The sequence below is a fragment of the Anomaloglossus baeobatrachus genome, chromosome 1 (genome assembly GCF_048569485.1).
Source record: "Anomaloglossus baeobatrachus isolate aAnoBae1 chromosome 1, aAnoBae1.hap1, whole genome shotgun sequence".
Lineage (NCBI taxonomy): Eukaryota > Metazoa > Chordata > Amphibia > Anura > Aromobatidae > Anomaloglossus > Anomaloglossus baeobatrachus.
The window spans coordinates 283,128,112-283,146,302 of NC_134353.1; the positions used below are offsets into that span (position 1 = coordinate 283,128,112).

General features: G+C 41.5%; 1 protein-coding gene and 1 long non-coding RNA gene across 6 annotated transcripts in view; one reads left to right on the plus strand and one right to left on the minus strand.

Annotated features, from left to right (window-relative positions):
- The window catches only part of PDE5A (phosphodiesterase 5A), a 394,028-nt gene that overhangs the window by 181,620 nt on the left and 194,217 nt on the right, over positions 1-18,191 (plus strand). The window lies entirely within an intron of this gene.
- Positions 8,564-18,191, minus strand: part of LOC142311848 (uncharacterized) — a 90,448-nt gene continuing 80,820 nt past the window's right edge. Inside the window, exon 3 of the long non-coding RNA XR_012754305.1 lies at positions 8,564-10,456. This is a non-coding gene — a long non-coding RNA (uncharacterized LOC142311848). The remainder of the gene's footprint in view (positions 10,457-18,191) is intronic.

Below are 18,191 nucleotides of genomic sequence, written 5' to 3' on the forward strand. Positions count from 1 at the left end.
TTATACCTTCGGGAACTTCATTTTTCTGTTTAAATACAATTTTAAGAAGGGACATCTTTCATCTGCCATCTGCACCAAGTACACCCGTCATGGCAATGTTCACAATTTCTGTGTTTTAATAAAAGCGTGGTGAAATCACCTTGTTTTACAACTATTTAAGAAAATCACAACAAACCAATTTTGTTTTCAGAAAAGGTGTAAATTACAGAAAATGCAAAATGGCAACATTTTGTAGTGTATCATAAAATGCAATGCCAGCTCACCCAGTCGCTTGAATCTTTAAGGAGCGCCCAATACTTTGCCTTGCAAAGCTTCTGAGTATCCAATTAAGAATGATTCATGAGCAGCTGAATCCCTGTCAAAAATGTATCTTGTAGTTCCTTTAAAATTACATAACGGATATATAGTGCAATAAAAATCTGCAATGCATTTACAATAAGGTCTCACTAAATGACTTTATTTAAGCTTATGTAAGTGTAGTGAGAGGTTGTAATTTTATGATTAAGAACACTTGTCGAGTTCGAAACGCGTTGAAGATTTTTATTACATTATAACTCTGATATGAAATTTGAAAGCATTTACCATAAAGGTTTCTTTATTTCTATTACAGGTGGAGCTAGCCCTCAAATTGTTAATGATTGATTATTTTTGGTAGTCTAATTTTCTATCTAGTGTGAAATACACTAGAAATATATATATATATATATATATATATATATATATATATATATATATATATATATATATATATATATATATATATAATATGAAATATATATATATATATATATATAAAAAATATAGCTTTGAAAAACCAGGAAGGAAATATTTGATTAAAATAAGATAGGATTTGTATGTGAAGCCGTATCTTTTTTTCCTATAAATATTGTGTAAGCAGGTGACTCGCTGAAAGTGAGGAAAATATATAACAGCTGTAAAATGGAAGTGTAAAAAGTGACACTTTCTTTATTATTATAAACAAAAATAGATTATACATACATCTGTCTAAGAAGCACGTGTTCTTGTCTTAAAGCACTTTTCCAATTTTGAGACTTTTGTTTCCATAATTTTAACAAATTTAATGAAAATTAACAATCAAAGGTAGGGCACCTCAAGATTTTTCTATTGGGAATTCACCAACCAAAACATGACGATGCCCAGTGGTTGAAGTACAAATCAAAAATTAACAAATTTGTTTTACTTGAACTTAGTGTAACATTAAAATAGGCATAACATTGCTGATCAAGGGAGTATGGGGGAGTCTTTATTCAAATAAACTATTTTTTCTTATGTATGTGTTTTTTACTTTACACTTACCGGATTAGTAATGGGGGTGTTTGATAGAAGCCTCTTGATTACTAAGCCCTAGCCTTGATGCCAGCTGTTAATTCATAGATGACATTAACCCCCAAAATATAAACACAGTTGCTTCTGCAACAGGGCAATCAGGAGGAGACGGGCCTAAGAGCCAGAATTGGCACATCTAATGCATCTTCTATGGTGGCTGTGGGCTGCTTTTTTTAGGCTGGGAAAGGTCAAATAATCATATGCTTTCCCAACTTGATAATACAGCTATATGCTTTACCTTGGCTGGTTCTAAAAAATAGGGGGTCCCCACACCATTTTTTTAAATGTATTGGGGAGGACTCCAAGCAATTTTTTAAATGTATTTATTTCATTCCTAGCAGAGACCTGGGAGTAATAATTAATAAAATAAATAGTTTAAAAAAATGGTGTGGGATCCCCTCTATTTTTGATAACTATCCAAGGTAAAGCAGCACATGATCTAACACACTTGCGACTAGTCCTTGCACTCATTAGCATATCATAAAGGATATTTAGAAATACTTTGTCTAAAGATCTCTTTATCTATGCTACTAGATGCTAGGACAGTTAGGCAGGGATTAGCAATATATACCCAGAACTGCTCATGGTTCTGGGTGCATATTGCACCTGACAGGTTCCCTTTAACATTGATATATTGTTGGGGAAATTAGAAGTAAATTTATGTTGTGCTTTGCCATTCTTTAAATATTAGGCTTTCATATCTTATTCTTCTTTTTAGTGCCATTTGGTAAAAGGAAAGTTGCAGTTCAGACGTTGTGTGACTAGTAGAAGCAGAGTTGTGTTCTTTCCCCTATTTTTATAGTTGGAATGATGTCTTTGGGAACCTACTGTATCCAATCAACACATTTATCCCCAGTGATTTTAAATTGTAAAGAGTTTTGAGCTTGTTTTTTCTAAAAGCTGGGATAGTCAAAATATTATATAGAACATGAGCCAAGATTAATGAACATGTACCATACTGTCTAAATAATTTGTGAAGCAGAGCAGAGCAGTGTGTTCCATCCTGTTCCGGCCCCTGTAATGTGCCTCCTTGTTAGATTATGGTGCGTTATCAACCTTCATCTACAAATAGGGCTGACAGATATGAGGCATGAGCTTCGCTAAAGCAAACATAACAAGCTACAGGAAGTATAGAAAGAATGTCACAACCCAAAATATGTGATTATATGTGCACAAAAATAAGGAACAGCCATTCAAAATTTATTTTGGACAAAGAGACAATCACAAGGTCTAAGGAGGTTTAATTTGACCATAAGGTTTTCATCAACTTAGCTACAGTGTTCAGCTGACACATTTCTGTATTTGGACTTTAATTCAACGAACTAGCCACTAAATTATTGTCTGCCTTCTACTACTGTCAACTGCTTCTCCTCAAAAAGGAAAAGAAAAAGCTTTACAAAAATACCATTTAAACTGAACTAACCCAAGCAGTGTAATGAGTGAAAGAAACTGCGACATGGCAGAGGTAATAACAACCGAAAAGCCTGTAATTTGTTTATGATGCAACGTGTTATTATAAGAAAGAAGAAGCCATTATGATTTTTTTTTTCTTTTCTTTTCTTTTTTTTCTTCCACTTTCTTCATAAAATTTGTACTATTTAAAAAGTTTGTAAAGCCAAATGGCAAAAAAACATTTTATCAGATTTGCAGACAAGACAAATGTTGAATACTGCTGCTTGCCAAAATATAAAACTTGGCCTAGGTTTTCAACTATTTTAATAATTGTAAACAGTATTTTCCTTGTGAGTTCAGCTGTCCTCTTGCCTTCAATTTCAGACAAAAAAAAAATTGCTGTTTCATAGCTACTAGGGATGAGCGAATTCGAACTGTAAAGTTCGGAATTCATACCGGGCACCGAGTCTCTGAGATTTGTACACGGACTTATTGTTAATGAAGTTTGTTGAAGGACTGCAGCACAGTCAATTAACAAGCTTTATTGCATGCGGAAGTTGTCTGTATGCAGCTGTGAACAATAAAGAAAAATTACGTGGGCTCACGTCTATTTTTAATAACCAGCGCAAGTAAAACAGACAGCTGTCAGCTTTACCTTAACTGATTATCAATAGAGGGGATTCCACTCCATTTTTTTACATTATTTAAATAAATAGTTTAAAAAAAATGGTGTGGTGACCCCCTATTTTTGATAACTAGCCAAGGTAAAGCAGACAGCTGGGGGCTGGTATTATCAGGCTGGGAAAGCCTATGGTTATTTAGTCTAAAAATAGCAGCCCACAGCTGTCCCAGGAGTGGTGTATCCATTAGATGTGCCAATTGTGGCGCTTTGTCAAGCTCTTCACGATTGCCTTGGTGCTGTGGCAGTTGGGGTTATGCTTTTGGGATGGATGTCAACTGTGAAGGATTAACACAAAAGGAGGAAGGGCACCAACCCGTGGGATCTCCAGGTATACGGAAAGCTATGCCAAATTGGAACGGAAGAAAGGTTTACCAGATACGGGATCACCACAAAATCAAGTTTTATAAGAAAATTGTTTTATTGTACAAAAACCACATGTCTCCAAACCGGGAGCGTAGCACACACAGAGGATGGTTAAAAACACTTAAAAAAACCTATGGCATGATACACCAAACACATTGGAAAACATTAATATAAGTATGGATATGTATAAATATACAATACCAATAACTTCTCCTTATGCACAATAAATATTTGAAACACAATTACACATTATATGCGATACATTGGCTTTGTAATTTGGTTAGTATTAAGTAGCACAGTCAGTTTTAGTATACCACAGAACAGAGGATTATAACACCATTAATGATATGGCAAGCTACATAGGGTCCCCAAGGAATTATATAAATGGTTGCTATGCTATAGAGTAACACAGTATCAATCCTGGGGTCCTGAGCAGTTTAGCAAGCTGTGTAGTTCTGACTGTGACAACATCAACACATAGTAACCAGTGATCTATTATCACCTGAGACAGACCAGAGCATTAAGCCTGCACAAAGCATTAGGGTATCCCAGTCTATATTCACTATCTGTAGGATTATAACACCATTAGCGATATGGCAAGCTACATAAGGTCCCCAAGAAATTATATAAATGGTTGCTATGCTATAGAGTAACACAGTATCAAATCCTGGGGTCCTAGGCAGTTTAGCCAGCTGTGTAGTTCCGACTGTGTCAACATCAACATATAATAACCAGTGATCTATTATCACCTGAGACAGACCAGAGCATTAAACCTGCATAAAGCATTAGGATATCCCAGTCTATACTTACTATCTGTAAGATATCAATAAGATGGAAAAAACCATGTAAGTGGAAGTGGCATAAGGAGAAGGGTTTCCCAATGGAATGACCCCACGCGTATCGCCACCTCTAAGGGTGGCTTCCTCAGGGGAAAGAGAAAAGCTGTGCATTACTTCCTCATGTGTCATATATAAAGGGAATGTATTAACACTCACCAGTAACGCAGCTGGAGAGTCTCATGTGCTTGCAGCGTTCTGATGGCAGCCGCCATCTTGTTTGAGTCACATGACATGAAAAAGTGCAACCCCCACTCGTACTGCGCATGCGCCGACCGTCAAAGCGGGCAGTGCTCACAAAATCATCATCGCATACCGTTAAGCATGCTGGCTGTAGGTATATAATATGGCGGCGCTTGAATATAATACTTATTATCTGTACGGACTTATGCAGTTTTACATCATTTACATCACATGACAAAGAGAGAGCCGCCTCCATCTCACACTGCGCATGCGCCGGACATAAAAGCTTATAGCGCTATCAAATCACATTCCTACCCGGCGCATAATGCTATGGCTACTACATATAGGCCTATAATATAGGAGCACCTCTAATATATACACACATGCAGGTTCATACAGCGTAAGCGCAGGATGTCACTATTGTTTCTCCATATATGCAGAAATTACAAAGCCAATGTATCGCATATAATGTGTAATTGTGTTTCAAATATTTATTGTGCATAAGGAGAAGTTATTGGTATTGTATATTTATACATATCCATACTTATATTAATGTTTTCCAATGTGTTTGGTGTATCATGCCATAGGCTTTTTTAAGTGTTTTTAACCATCCTCTGTGTGTGCTACGCTCCCGGTTTGAAGACATGTGGTTTTTGTACAATAAAGTAATTTTCTTATAAAACTTGATTTTGTGGTGATCCCGTATCTGGTATACCTTTCTTCCTTTCCAATTTGGGATGTCAACTGTGAATTAACAGCTGGAATCAAGCCCAGGTGTTAGTAATGGAGAGGCACCTATCAGACTAAGCCAGAAAGTATAGAGTTGAAAAAAATGCACATAGGAAAAAAAAAGTTATTTGAGTGAACACTCCCCCCACATGCCCTAGTTCACCAATATATTGAATTAAAACAATCCTCGACATTCCGAAGTAATTCATAGTTACATAGTTACTTAGGTTGAAAAAAAGACCTAGGTCCATCTAGTCCAACCTTCCTCCACCAGTTCTACATTTGGTCACTAAGTCATTTATAACCAACAATGTTTTGTTTACTGAGGAAATCATCCAGCCCTTTTTTAAAAGCTGTTATAGTATCTGCCATTACAACCTCTTGTGGTAGGGCATTCCACAGTCTGACTGCTCTAACTGTAAAGAACCCTTTCCTATTTAGCTGTCGGAATCGCTTTTCTTCCACTCACAGTGAGTGCCCCCTGGTCCTTAGTATTGTCTTTGGAAGAAATAAGTCATGTGCCAGTCCTTTATATTGACCACACTTGTATTTATACATATAAATGAGATCTCCTCTGAGACGTCTTTTTTCTAAGCTAAACATATCTAAGTTTTTCAACCTGTCATCATATGGGAGGCCTTCCATTCCTAGTAGTAGTCTAGTTGCCCGCCTTTGAACTGACTCTAACTTCTGAATGTCCTTTTTAAAATGTGGAGCCCAAAACTGGATCCCATATTCAAGATGTGGCCTTACAAGTGATTTATAGAGGGGTAACAATATGTTGGGATCATGGGACATAATCTCTCTTTTTATACATCCTAAAATCTTGTTTGCTTTAGCAGCTGCTGCTTGACATTGAGTGTTGCTGCTCAGCTTATTTGTAATTCACTGGAGTATTGTCTCACAACGTCCATCAATTCCTATGGAGCTTTGTTGTGAGAACGTTTTCAGAATGAGGCTCCATATGTTACTACCGATCAGTGGCAGCTTGGAATTTCTCACTAGCGGTAACATCAGTAACTCAGTGACATCACCGCTAGTGCAAATTTCTGGGCTACCACTGATTGGCAGTAACCTATGAGAACGTGGTGTTCCAAACGTTATTTCTTAATTGGTTTGTAGTCTTTTGTTTGCGAACCCAACCCCACCCACACCTATTGCCGGTCCACATTATACATATATAGCCTGGGTCTCAGCTTCCCATACACGGTAGGTTTTTTCACTGCAAGACACGACACACATTAGCTAGGGATCCCAATGTAAGAGAATACCGTGATGAGGTGTTGAGGCTCTGTTGTGTTGATCAATTCAATAGATTTCTCTTTATTCTTAACGTTTATAGCAATTATGCAGATACCATTGTCATATTTTCATTTTTACATATAGCTATTGTATTTTTCATGTCAGTATTCACATAGCAGTTTCTGCTTTAAATTTATTCCCCTTGCACTGTCGCTAGTGTGCAGCCCTTCTCTTTATATAGTGGAATTTCTCACCATCGGTAACGTCAGTAACTCAGTGACATCACCACTAGTGTGCAATTCTGGGCTGCCACTGATCAGCAGTAACCTATGAGAACAAGGCTATATTTTCAAAATCTTTTGGAATGAGATATAACAGATAAAAACTACACCAAATAGGTACTCATTTCAAGTATTTTTCATTTACTAAAAACAGCAACTTGCCATATTACAAAGGTTACATTTTCCATCAAATCAAATATACTTTCATGTGTTCTAGAAGGCATACCAAGGGTATGGAGCCATACATCCCATATCTTTTCAAATTCATGAAATGCCTTGGGCTTTTTATATAACATCTACGTCTCCCTCTTCTTTTACTTCCCCTTGGCAGTCGATTATAATAAGAAAGCTCTCCTGTGTAGAGTACAGGAGAGTCTACACCCTGTGTCTCACCATGTATGTCACACGTAGTGTGCTAACTTCAGGCGACTACATGAAGAAGCATAGATATCACAGATAATTCAGTTTGCAGCCACCTTTCATCATCTGCTATGAAAACATGAAGCCATGTAAAGGAATTCCAATGACAGAATGCACCCATGACTATGGAGAACTCACTAGATTGTTGCTTTGCAATAGACAGGCAAATGTTATCCCTATGTTATCATTTTGAAACCTAAGAGAAAGAACTAGAATCAGAAATGATGAATTTTGCGTGAATTCATATACAAAACTTTGGATTTCACTTGAGTTTTCTTTGAGGACAATAACAAACACACAATTTATGGAGTCCTAACCCCAAAATATCAATATTTTAGCTATTCTCACATGGAAATGTATTGCTAGTAATTAATCTAACTGGTATCATGGCTTTTATTAGATAAAAAGTGCAAGTAAGGACTCTCAAGCAATGCATGTTAGTTAGTTAGCCTGGGAAGAAAACAAAAAGAGAATTTTGGAACTCACATTTTTCTGTGATGAACTTTTTAATGCAGCTGTATCCTGTACTGTTATTATTAGGCGAGCTCTAAATTCTCCGGAGGGAAAGACTTAAGACTGCTGAGAAAATTATTGCAAAAATAAGGCTAATCAAAAGTGTGAATATGATGAGAAATGTGCCCTCTTATCACACGGGTGGCAGCAAATCACATCCAAAGAGTTCAGACCTAATTAGCGATAAAGATAAGTTAAAGAAGTGTTTATTATCTCCAGTGTTCTTGCAGAGCATCACTTCTTAGCTGGATGTTATCTAGTTAACACCTTAAAGGGTGTGAGAATGATTGAAAGGGCTGTTGGAAAATCATGCAAAACATGAAAGCGCTATAGCAAAATTTAATGAGACAAGCTTTTCTTATGCATCTTCTACATTTTCCATAACTTTTCTTTAAACCCTTAACAATAATCCCCTGAATGCTTTAAATGAGTGAGAAAAATGTCTTTTAATCCTAGAATGCATGACATTAAAAATATACATATTAACGTATTGGGGCCTTTTAGGCCCCCATGCACATAATATAGAAAAACACACTTAAATAACTTTCACAAGTTTATTTCAAAATTGCTCAATAAAATATGAATAGTGGACAAAATTTTAATTATAATTTTTCACAGAAAACACCAAAAAAATCTTTTTTTTTCCCAAATTTCACGCAAAGACATGAAAACACACAAAAACAGATAGAAATCTATAGCAAACTAGCTGCAGCTACATTTTTATTCTAACTTTCTTTTCTATTATATTAGTCTTCCAAACAATTCTGACATGTTATTTTTTCATAAGAGTGTTCTTTGCAAACAGTTTCCTTACAAGTGGAACAATATCGCTCAGTTTTCCTCTCTATGTTTCTTGGACACATGAAACAACACTTTCGTTTTGTTTCTCCTGGCTGTGGAATAATCTGAAACTGTACGCCACACCGTTTCATTGCTTCTTTAGTTTGCTTTGGCAAGCATTTCAAGTCGCTTCGCTCTATCATGTGAGGCATTACAAGTTCATGACAAAGGTCCTTCAAGAATATGTGTCTCCTGTCCTTCCTCTGTGCATGAAATTCCGGATGAGTTTCTGTATAAATAATGAATGAATTTAGGGCTGCTACATCAAGCATATTTGAAAATAAAACTACAGGCCATCGTTTTGTTTGCCTCTTACACGAATATTCTCCCACCATCTCATCCATTTTATCTACACCTCCTTTTGTTGCATTGTAATGCAGGATGATTTCTGGTTTCAATTTTTGGTTATTGCTGTCAACACTGCAATCGTGATGCATGGTACTGAGTAAAATTACAGATTTCTCCTTCTTCGCCTTGTAAGATACCAAAGTTGCTTTTTTATTGAATCCAAAGACACTCTCATATAAAGTGCTCGCTGATGATTGTGTTTGAGTGCTGCTGGAATTTCTCGTCTGTTTTGCTTTATAGTACCAAGAAGTGTAATAGCTTTTGCAAGCAGAAAATTGCCCAGTTCAACATTGGTGAAATAATTGTCCATGGCGATGTTTCTACCTGAATTGAATATTGGAACAGCAAGAGTTTTGACTATTTCAGACCTTAGATCCTTCTGTACTTCTGCACCAACCTCTTTGCCACAGTAGATTACGCTATTTATGCCATAATAATTTGCAGAATCACACATCCAGAAGATTTTTATTCCGTACTTGGCTGGCTTGCTGGGCATGTATTGTATGAATTTGCAGTGTCCTCTGAACGGTACAAGTTGCTCATCTACAGTAACATTAGTACTAGGATTGTAAAGTTTTGTGCAATTTTTAATAAATATGTTCCAGATATAACTGATAGGGGCTAATTTGTCTGTTTCAAACCTCGCTGCATGAGTTTGCTTATCATCAAAGCAAATGATTCTTCTAATTTCCTCATATCTGCCCACTGACATTGTCGCCTTATAGTGTGGATCAGAAAGTGGGTCCAGAAATAATTCTCGTATTGGGACATCATACGATTTTTGACTCCCTGCCAGCAGTAAAAGTCCAATATATGCATAAAATTCCTCTTTTGAGATATTTTTCCAGGACTTATTTTTTTGCAGAAGCAATACATCTTCCTTCTAGGTTTGAACATAATAGGACCTCTTCTGCAATATTGTCAAAAAAATAAGTACAGAATACATCTTTAGGGGTAAAGTAACTGGGACTTCCCACAGCTCCTTGAGCCTGTCTCACAATATTGTGTATTGGAGTACGTCCGACTAATGTAGGATTACTGTCCCAAAAAACATTCGTTTTGGATGTTCTACTTATCACTTCTTGAGGATCCACTAGATTTACTTCTTCATCATCAGAAGAATCACTATATGAGGATGTTTGATTAGCTGGTGGCAGATATTCTTCATCAAACAAAGATAGTTCACTTTCATCATCGCTTTGAAACATAATCGCTTTAATCTCTTGGTCAGTCAGACACTTGGAGGAAGACTGTGCCATTGCTGACTAGATGTTTGCAAACTAAAAAAAAAAACAATGAACACAATCAGAGTTGTCCACTGTTTGCTTGTGTGTGACACACTGTAAGTGTAATGTCCCCCCTTCTTCCTCTCACCCTCAGCAGCTCTTACCTTTTATACTTTTAGGTGGTGTACAATACTCTGGAGTTTTGTGGCTCACAAGCTCTATCCTTTGTAAGCTTCTTAGGCTATGTGCCCACGCTGCGGAAAAGCCGCGGATTTTCCAGAAATCTGCAGCACAGCTACTCCCCAGCCATTTCTATGGCATTTGGGAAATGCTGTGCCCACGTGAATCCAGGTCAGGAAGGAAGAGGTGGGCGGAGCCTGCACGAGCTCCGGTCATGTGACAGCTTCTCCTGAAGACGCTGAGAGAGTGACCCGGCTGCCGGAAAGCGAGGTGCTGCATGATGGAGGTAAGTATGAACTCCCCCATCACTGCAGCACTTGTTCTGCATTGAGGATGCAGTGCCGAAGCCATGGCACTGTATCCTCAATGCAGAATGTCCGCACCATATCCGCACGACATTCCGCAGCATGGAAACAGACAAAAGTTGTGGTGCAGTTTTCTAGGAGCTCCTGCGGAATGTCTTGCGGATATATCCACAGGACACTGTCCGCATGGGCACATAGCCTTAGAAACAGAAACTGAAAATGAATCAGATTTCCTCTCAACAGCTTATCTTATCACAGGTCCTTCAGCTATTAGCTCACAGTGTATACTGTCCTCAGTACTCTATACACAGCTCATTACTGTGTTCAGAGGACCTGAGGTGATGTCATGGCCTTATCACTCCCTCCAAAAATCACATGACATCCTCACATGTTATTATCCACACCCTGGCCCCTCCACCAGCATTACTGAGTACAAATAAAGTAACTTGAGACACAAACACTTCTGAGAACATGATAAAAACAGCGGAGGCCCCCAATTCGTACAGATGTAGTTTTAACCAAACAAGCATTGTTACACCATAATGCCTATGAAAAAAATTATATGAACAACTGGATATTATCAACAACGACATACTTGAGGAATACCTGGAGTTTCAAAATTCTAACTAAAGTAATTTTGCAGATATAAGCCAAAATGTAAGCTAAAAGGCCCCCAATATGCGTTCTAGGGTTAAATGTCTTATTTTTCTTTCACCGCAGTTCATAAGGTCCACCATTATGTCTTCTTTCTAACAAGACATGAGGTCCTAATATGAATTGGTGACCACAGCAGATACTTCAGTTAAATACAGTCTGATGTTTGGCTGATAGGGGTACTTTGCACACTACGACATCGCAGGTGCGATGTCGGTGGGGTCATGTCGAAAGTGACGCGCTTCCTGCGACGCTCTCGACATCGTAGTGTGTAAATCCTAGATGATACGATTAACGAGCGCAAAATCCTCGTAATCGTATCATCGGTGTAGCGTCGGCGAATTCCATAATTATGCTGACGCGACGGTCCGATGTTGTTCCTCGCTCCTGCGGCAGCACACATCGCTGTGTGTGAAGTTGCAGGAGTGAGGAACATCTCCTACCTGCTCCCATCGGATATGCGAAGGAAGGAGGTGGGCGGGATGTTTACATCCCGCTCATCTCCGCCCCTCCGCTCCTATTGACCGCCTGCCGTGTGACGTCGCAGTGACGCTGCACGACCCGCCCCCTTAATAAGGAGGCAGTTCGCCGGCTAGAGCGACGTCGCACAGCAGGTGAGTGCATGTGAAGCTGCTGTAGCGATAATATTCGCTACGGCAGCTATCACAATGATATCGCAGCTGTGACAGGGGCAGGGACTATCGCGCTCGGCATCGCAGCATCGGCTTGCGATGTCGTAGTGTGCAAAGTACCCATTAGTGTTGTAGTGTTGAAAACCTTTGAAACCTACATCAGGCTAAGTTCACATGTCCTAGCAAAATACAATTCATCAAGCACTAGTATCACAGGGCCAGAAATATGTCAAAAGAAGGGAGTTATGGCATTAAATATTCCTCCCAAAAATCTATTATGTGGAATCTACTCCCTCAGACCATGACAACAACAACAACAAAAGATTGGAGTAACACATCCACTGATGGATATTGATGTGTTAGTGCTCATGCGCACACTGCGTCCTGGCCAGTGCAGAAATAAATGCACCCTCCGGCAGACGTGACGCTGCGTGTTGACAAAAAGAATGCATCCAAAACGCATGTATTTTGCATGCATTTTGCATGCATTTTATATCCGTTTCGGATGCATTTTTGTCAGTGCGGTCCCCCAGCTCTGCTACGTGCCTGCTGACAGCAGACACAGACAGAACCGGGCAATGAGAATGAACTCGGGTGAACTGCACCCGACTTCATTGTCATCCCGCGGCTCTGTCTCTGTGTGCTCTCATGAACTCATATGAACCTCTGAGTCAGTGCCAGGATACAGCAGTCCGCAGCAGTGACATCAGAGCTTCACCCAATTTCACTGACATCGCGCGGCTCTCTCTCTGTGTCGCAGCCTGATTTGCGGTCACAAGTGAAGGACTCACCTGTGATCGCAAATCCCCTGAGTGACTGCAGTGAGCCGCCTGATCAGCTGTGCTTTCATTCAGGTTACTCGCGGCCACAGCTGCAGTCCTCCACCTGAGAGCGGTGGCCGCGAGTAACCTCAGTGACAGCAGAGCTGATCGTGCGAATCACTGCATGAAGTTGCCGCATGAAGCTCACAGGAGCGGCGGTGTTCTACTGCCGCTCCTGTTAGCTTGCGATGTAGCAGAGCTGAAAACGCCGTGGGACCTTGCGTGGATTGCGTCGGACCTGGAGGTGTTTTTGAGAGGTTAATAAAGTAGTGAAAAAGGGTGTTTTTTTGTCTTTCATTACAAATAAAGGATTTTTTGGATGTGTCTGTTTATTTTCTTTAACTTACAGGTTAATCATAGAAGGTATCTCGGGGAGATGCCTGCCATGATTAACCTAGGACTTAGTGGCAGCTATGGGCTGCTGCCATTAACTCCTTATTACCCTGTTTGCCACCGCACCAGGGCAATTCGGGATGAGCCGGGTAGAGTCCCGGGACTGTCGCATCTAATGGATGCGGGAATTCAGGGCGGCTGCTGGCTGATATTGTTAGGCTGGGGGGCTCCCCATAACGTGGAGCTCCCCATCCTGAGAATACCAGCCTTCAGTCGTGTGGCTTTACCCTGGCTGGTATCAAAATTGGGGGGAAACCGCACGTCATTTTTTTTAAATTATTTATTTAGTTTTTTTACTGCTCGATATAGACACACCCACTGGTGGCTGTGATTGGTTGCAGTGAGACAGCTGTCACTCAGCATGGGGGCGTGTCTGACTGCAGCCAAGCATAGGAACTGGTGGGCAGGGGAAGCAGGGAATACGAGATGGATTAATGAGCGTCCGGCTTCTTCAGAAGAGGAGAAGCCGCCACAGTGTGAACGCCGTGCAGCGCTGCGCTGGTGATCGTGGATCGGTGAGTATGAGAGAGGGGGTGGGAGGGAGAGACCGACATGGACAGAGAGAGAGATACCGAAAGACCTGCGTTTATTATGTTAAAAAATCATGTGGATTGCAACAAAAATGCAGTGCAAACGCACTGCTTAGCATTTTGGTAGCGTTTTTCAACAACTCATTGATTTCAATGGGTGTAGAACGCTGCCAAAATGCTCAAAAGAAGTGACATGCTGCTTTTCTAAACGCAGAGATTTTGTAAAATTTTTGACAATCAAAACGCTGCGTTTCAAAAAGCATCGTGCGCACAGATTTTGCATGATTCTCATAGACTTTGCTGGGGAACCAGAACGCATGCACTTTGACAATGTGACGCTGCTGCTCAAAACGCTGCAGAAACGCAAAAAAATAAGCAACGTGCGCATTAGCCCTTACTCCAATCCAAACACTACGACATCGCAGGTGCGATGTCGGTGGGGTCAAATTGAAAGTGACGCACATCCGGCATCGCAGATGATATTGTAGTGTGTAAAGCCTTTTTGATACGATTAACGAGCGCAAAATCGTCGTAATCGTATCATCGGTGTAGCGTCGGTCATTTCCATAATTTGGAAATGACCGATGTTACGATGTTGTTCCTCGTTCCAGCGGCATCACACATCGCTGTGTGTGAAGCCGCAGGAGCGAGGAACATCTCCTACCTGCGTTCTGCGGCTCACGCCAGCTATGCGTAAGGAAGGAGGTGGGCGGGATGTTTACGTCCCGCTCATCTCCGCCCCTCCGCTTCTATTGGCCGCCTGCCGTGTGACGTCGCTTTGACGCCGCACGACCCGCCCCATTGATAAGGAGGCGGGTCACTGGCCAGATCAACGTCGCAGGGCAGGTGAGTGCATGTGAAGCTGGCGTAGCGATAATGTTCGCTACGCCAGCTATCACCATGATATCGCAGCTGCGACAGGGGCGGGGACTATTGCGCTCAGCATCGCAAGCATCGGCTTGCGATGTCGTACTGTGCAAAGTGCCCCTAAGGGTGGCTTTACATGCTACGATATCGGTACCGATATCACTAGCATGCGACCCGCCCCCTTCGTTTGTGCGAAACGGACATATCGCTGCCCGTCGCGCACAAAATCACGCACTCCCATCACACATACTTACCTGCATCGCTGTGACCGGCGTACCGCCTCCTTTCTAAGGGGGCAGTCCGTTCGGCGTCACGGCGACGTTACTAAGCGGCCGCCCCAATGAAAGCAGAGGGGCGGAGATGAGCTGGACGAACATCCCGCCCATCTCCTTCCTTCCACATTGTGGCTGGCGGCAGATAAGGAGATGTTCCTCGTTCCTACGGGGATCACACACAGCGATGTGCACTGCCGCAGGAACGAGGAACAACAACGGCAAAGCGATAGTATCGATAATTGGGAGCGGACCCCCATGTCAACGAGGAGCGATTTTGGACGTTTTTGCAATGATCCAAAATCGCTCCTTGGAGTCACACACTACGAGATCACTACAGCGGCCGGATGTGCGTCACAAATCCCGTGACCCCAACGAGATCGCTGTAGCAAAATCGTAGCGTGTAACGCCCGCTTAACATACGTGAAGGAGAATTTGAAAAATCCATTATGTAGTAGAAAGTATGTGCATAGAATTCAAGGAGCATAATATTTTTTATTTTTATAGCACTAACATAGTCCGCAGCACTTTACAATTCAGAGGGAACTTGTACAAACAAAATAAGACTTTACAGAGTAAAGGGGGCTTTACACGCTACGATATCGTTAATGTTTGGTCGCCGGGGTCAAGTTGTTAGTGACGCACATCCGGCGTCATTAACGATATCGCAGCGTGTAATACTTACCAGCGACCTAAGGTGACCTCAAAAATGGTGAAAATCATTCACCATGGAGAGGTCGTCCCAAAGTCAAAAATCGGTAAGGGTTGTTTAGCGTTGTGGTTCATCGCTCATGCGGCAGCACACATCGCTATGTGTGACACTGCATGAGCGAGGAACGTCTCCTTACCTGCCGCCGGCCCCAATGAGGAAGGAAGGAGGTGGGTGGGATGTTACGTCCTGCTCATCTCCGCCCCTCTGCTTTGATTGGCCGGCCGCTTAGTGACGAAGCGGTGACGTCGCTGTGATGCCGAAGTCCCTCCCCCTTGAAGGAGGGATTGTTCGGCAGTCACAACGACGCCGCCGACCAGGTAAGTATGTGTGACGCTGCATAGCGATAATGTTCACTATGGCAGCGATCACAAACAATCGCATGCGCGACGGGGGCGGGTACTTACACGGTCGCTATCGCTAGAAATTGTTAGCGATATCGCTACCGTGTAAAGCCCCCTTAATACATAGTCCAAGACATACCAAGAGGAGTGCAGGTCCTACATAGGGGTAACACAAAAGGCAGAAAAAGTGCTTGTTGTGTACGATCCAGCCATCAATATAGTAAATAAATGCTACATGAACCTATCTGTATAATTACAGGTATAAAGAGCTAAAGAGTGCGTACAAGAGAGAACACAGGATAGTTTGCTGAGGTGATAGGCCAGTCTAAAGAAATACATTTTTAGGGCACACTTGAAACTGTGGATACTGTGAATTAAGTGAAATGTCTAAGGTAGCGCATTCCAGAAAATTGGTGCTGCACGAGAGAAGTCCTGGAGACAGGAGTGGGAGATTCGGATTATAAAAATATGCTAGTCTAACAGTCATTAGCAGAATGGTGAACACGGGTAGGGTGGTATTGAGAGATTAGGAGAAAATGTAAGGCAGTGCAAAACCTTGGTGAGTTTAGTGAGATGGAGAATGAGAATGAGTTGCTGTAGTCTAGGTGAGAATGAATAAGAGCAACACTAAAGGCCCCGTCATGCACAGCGATATTGCTAGCGAGCGTACCCGCCCCCGTCGTTTGTGCGTCATGGGTAAATCGCTGCCCGTGGCGCACAATCTTGTTCGGAGCTGTCACACGAACTTACCTGCCTAGCGACATCGCTGTTGCCGGCGAACCGCCTCCTTTCTAAGGGGGCGGTTCGTGCGGCGTCACAGCGAGGTCACTAAGCGGCCGCCCAATAGAAGCGGAAGGGCGGAGATGAACGGCCGTAACATCCCACCCACCTCCTTCCTTCCTCATTACGGGCAGCCGCAGGTAAGCTGTAGTTCGTCGTTCCAAAGGTGTCACACATAGAGATGTGTGCTGCCTCGGGAACGACGAACAACCTGCGACCTCAACAATCAACGATTTTTTGAAAACGAACGAAGTGTCAACGATGGACGATAAGGTGAATATTTTCCATCGTTAACGGTCGCTCGTTGGTGTCACACGCAACAACGTCACTAACGATGCCGGATGTGCATCACAGAATCCGTGACCCCGGCCATATATCGTTAAATACGTCATTGCGTGTGACGGGGGCTTAAGAGTTTTTGCATAGTCGAAGGTAAGAAAAGGTTGAATTCTAGCGAAGTTTTTGAGGTGGAGGTGACATGAGCAAGTGAGTGATTGTATCTGGGGAGTGAAGGAGAGATATGAGTCAAATATAACCCCAAGACTGCAGGCCTTCTACTTGGCAGTTATGGTAGAACCACAAACGAAAATGGCAATTTCAACTTGCAGTAGGTTAGAAGAGAGGGGAAACACAAGGAGTTCAGTTTTTGACAGATTCAGTTTTAGCTAGAAGGAGGACATGATAACAGAGACAGCAGACAGACAATCACTGGTATTTTGTAGTAATGCGAGGGTGATGTCAGAAGAAGTGTATAATTGTGTGTCATCATTATAGAAACCAAATCTGCTGATGGTTTATCCAATAGGGGCAATGTATAGAGATGAGTAGGGGGCCTAGGACGGATCCCTGAGGAATCCTGACAGGGGAAGAAGAGCCTACAAATAATTCACTGAAGGAGCGGTCAGAAAGGTAGGAGGAGAACCAGGACAGAACAGTGTCCTTGAGGCTGATCAAGTGTAGCATATTGAGGAGGAAATGGTGGTCCCCAGTGTCAAATGTTAAATGTGCTACCATAGCCTGCAGCATCTCCGGATATGTCTTTCATTGAGTAGATCTTGATAATTTTCTTGCAAAAGTGCATACAGTGTGGCAGAACATTCCTCAGACAACCATTAATAATCTCATTGGTAACATGCCAAGGAGTTTAAGTGTGTGTATTTCTATATATAGTGCTCATTCTTGATATTGAATAAATTGACGATGCTTTGAAAACTTTGTTCCATTTTTTTATTATTTGCATATCATTAACATGTGTATAGATCCTGTGATTTCCATAATTCCCCAAAGTTTCCTTCTTGGTTT